At 38.2% G+C, this 4,007-nt stretch overlaps 1 protein-coding gene across 1 annotated transcript in view; it reads right to left on the bottom strand.

Annotated features, from left to right (window-relative positions):
• Nucleotides 1–2,975: 2,975 nt before the first annotated feature.
• The window catches only part of LOC118735198 (PITH domain-containing protein GA19395-like), a 35,499-nt gene continuing 34,467 nt past the window's right edge, over nt 2,976–4,007 (bottom strand). Inside the window, exon 3 of the mRNA XM_036464841.1 lies at nt 2,976–3,961. The gene's annotated coding sequence lies outside the window, so the exon portion shown is untranslated. The remainder of the gene's footprint in view (nt 3,962–4,007) is intronic.

The following is a 4,007-nucleotide window of genomic DNA, read 5'->3' as shown; positions in this document are numbered from 1 at the left end:
GATCTCAAAATTATTCATAAACCAGGAAAACATTTAGAACTTCCTGACGCCTTATCTCGTTCTTTTGCTCTTCTCAACATCGTTCGTAGAAGTCCAATTGACCTTCCGAGTATTTTTCTCGTTAATCGTACCCCAATCACATCCGTGATTAATATTGACCCAAACACGTGCGATAAATGGTACAACAAAATGCACGCCATGGCCTCAAAACAACCATTAGATAGATATAAAATCGAGAACAACCTCCTATATCATCGATTAAAATTTTCCAATCAAAATGCGGAAATACTGTGGACACTTTGTGTACCATCTTCTGAGAGAGCAAAAGTCCTCGATGAAAATCATAACCTACATTCGCATCAGGGTGTTTGGAAAACTTATAGACGTATCTCACAACGCTATTACTGGCCAAACATGTATGAGTCCGTTTACCAGTACGTTCGGCAATGTGAACTATGCCACCACATTAAACCAAGTAATGAGAGCACCAAAACACCTCACGGCGAATATAGAGAACCAAAACGACCGGGTAGGCAATTATCGATTGACTTCGTCGGTAAGCTGCACATGTCTAAAAATCGTAACCAATGGATCTTCGTAGCCATCGACTGTTACCCGCGATATGTCTGGGCGCAGCCCATGAAAAATGCAAACGCTATATTCGTAGTCAATTATCGTCGACACATATTCACGGTGAATGGCTGCCCCGAACTCATTGTGTCAGATAATGGTACTCAATTCATCAGTAAAACTTTCGTACAGCTTTGCGCCGATTATAACATCAAACACATGAAAACGCCTTTGTACCATCCACAAGCCAATCAGGTCTAGGCGACAAACAAAAGCATTAAACTTGGATTACGTGCTCACATGGCTGACCTTTTTGAACATTCCTCCTGGGAAAACCATCTTTCTCGTGTTAGTCATGATAGTAACACTTCAGGGAATTCAGCCACGGGCTACACGCCATATTTCCTGCACACTGGTCGTGAATATGTGAAAGATGGAAACGAATATAAATTATTATTGGACGTAAATCCATACCATACACAGGATGTGGAACAGCGTAAAGTTCTGGCTGATGAAATTCGAGACAAACAGTTCGAACAATATCAACAAACCGCACAACGGGCATTTACCCGCAAAAGAGAACGCCATTTCGAGATAGGCTCGGAAGTGTACATTCCCAATCCTAAACAGTCCGTGGCCGGAGAGGGCTATGCACAAAAACTAGCCCCACCAAAAATTAGAGCCTATGTTTCACGGAAACTTGGTTCGAATTCATATCTACTGATCGATGCTAAACACCGAGTGCTTGACAATTATTCCGCCGATTTAATCACAACACGTTAACTCATTCAGTACATTCGCCTTCTCAAGAATTTCGATGAATATATGGCGGGCCTCCATACTCCATTGATTCTGCCTTATTACAGGGTACCCGGCTGGAATAAATTAATTAAGTTTAGTTTTGTTATATCCATAGTTTTGTTATATTATATCCTCAGTACATTGCTAGCAAATCGATCAAAGCAAACAAGAAAAGATTCATAACCAAATCATTTACCAATGCCTTTCATCTACCGTAGCTTATGTAATGCGTACTGAAACTAAATACTAAAGACGGAACATTTATACATACATATGCGCTTAAAGGCGAACTGAACGAGTCAGGATGGGGTTGATGAAGATCATATAGAACGATTTCGATGTAAGGTCTAACGTCGATCAAACCACAGCCCGTGAATCGCATTCGAACCACCATTCTCATATCCCTACTAAACGCTCCACATTTTTTTTGTTAACGTGTCGCTGGAGATGAGAGGGGGATAATGATCTATTATTTTTTACTGCCCAAATAATAGACATAAGAACGATTATAAGAAATGTATACATAACAAAACTGTCGAAGCTAAACTTCAAAATGGATGTACGTAACCAATAGTTATTCAAGACACGAACCATCATATCGGTATAGACACGAATTGACATGGCCACTACGAAAACGCCCACACTGACATACGATAAAAGAATCGGTGGTCACATACCACGAGGCTAGAAAAATATATCTCCTTTTTGGAATTGGACACGGAGCGAACCACACTCATCAGCCCTCGCAAGAACGGAATTACAACCAAGTAATTAAAGTGGATTAAAAGCTTGTATTAAAAGCTGGCGACATTCGAGGAGTCGATACTCACCCCTCAGTGGAAATTAATAGAGGCAAAAGGTGCCGTCACATTCCTTCCGGCAAATCCCCAGCCATGTTGTTGCGTAGAATAAAGAAGTTGTGAGCATCAAATCTGGACTATTCATTTGACAGCAATTCAGTCACCATAAGCCGGTAATACAAAATCATTACACGTAAGTCAAGCACTTCCTTGCCACCATCCATTGGAAGCGAGCTATCCATCAACCGTAAATAAAGATTCCTGTTTGGACCGACAAACCAAGGTCAAGCAAACCAATTTATTTTTGGATAGGGGATCCGTCACGTGCTTAAGTTTAAAAATTAACAAAAAATGGGAATATGATAAAAATATTCATATCTAGCGTTTAAGTACGTGAGGGATAACCTATGCAAAAATATTTTTGTTATAATCGGTGATTTTGCGGAAATTTTGGCGCCCCCTTCATGTGGCTTGACTCAATTCCATTGACAGCGTAAGCATTTTTCAAAGCTGTAAAATTTGTAAACCAGTTTTGGTATAAAGTATAAGTAGTATACATACATATATTAGTGTTTAAATATAATAAAATATGAAATATACACCATATATGCATGTAAAGTAATAACTTAACTATTTTATTTTCTCCATAAAATACCAATAGTAAGAGTGTTCAGTAAGTAAAGAATCCTCATTTGACACATTGCACTGATTTCAATACAATTGTTTTGCATTGCCTTTCATTTCCATTGCTTTTCATTGCCACTGCTTTTTCACACAATATATGCTTTCGGCGCCAATGCTTAGGTCTAGGTTCAGACGGAGAAACTTTTGTTGCCGCAACTCGTTACTTTTGGGAGAGGGAGCGACGAGGAAGGGGGAAGGGCACCGAGTTTCTCGTGCTCGGGCAACACGCTCTGTGTTCTTATTCGTCTCAGTTCGCTGCTAAGAAATTTGACATTCCTTTTGATTTACAAATTCTTTCAGTGTTTGCAGTTTTGTTGAGATTTATATGAATACATACGGTAAGTTGTGAAATTGTAATTTGGTTCTTGATTTTTTGTACTTAAATATTCACATGTATGTTTATATATGCATATATATATATATATGAACATTTCAGAATATGGAGTACCAAGATAAAATTGAATTAATGCAAGATATTTTTAAGTGCATCGAGGAAGCCGTCGAGATCGATTCGGATGATAGCGAAAGGGAGGACATATGTAAAGGTTTGTACTGAGATTGTAGATTGGAAATTTAATACTAAATTAAAGGTATTTTTTAAACTCCAGGACTAATCAATATGTGTGAAAAAGTGGCAAAGATGCCTATAAGGAAAAAAAATCGTGAATGGACAAAGGTGTGGAGGGAAGCGAAGTCGGAAAAAGGATAATTCGCATTCTTAACAAAAGAGCTATTGATATCGGACAAAGCTAGCTATAAAAATTATTTGCGAATGACTGAGACCCAATTTAATTTCCTGCTTTCATTCATTAAGGAAGATTTAAGAAAGCAAGATACCATAATGTGGTCCGCAATTTCTCCAGCTGAAAAACTGTCTTTGACACTGCGGTTTCTTGCTACAGGTAAACTTCAATACAAACTTATATATGCAATGAAATATGTAAAAAATTTGTATCATTAAAACTTGCGTGGCCAAGAATGGAATGAGGCTAAAAGCACTTACTTTTACAGGGGAAACTTTTCAGAGCTTGAATTTTCATTCCAAAATATCAAAGGCTGCTATTAGTGGCATAATTCCGGATGTATGTGACGCTATTTGGGCTAGACTGAAAGGCATATATTTGAAGGTAAACATTTTTAGTTCGTACTTTT

This window comes from Rhagoletis pomonella, unplaced genomic scaffold, assembly GCF_013731165.1.
Source record: "Rhagoletis pomonella isolate Grant_MI unplaced genomic scaffold, Rhpom_1.0 Rhpom_scaffold_00003, whole genome shotgun sequence".
Lineage (NCBI taxonomy): Eukaryota > Metazoa > Arthropoda > Insecta > Diptera > Tephritidae > Rhagoletis > Rhagoletis pomonella.
Note: the sequence above shows the minus strand (reverse complement) of the source record. Positions and strands in the feature narration are given on the sequence as shown.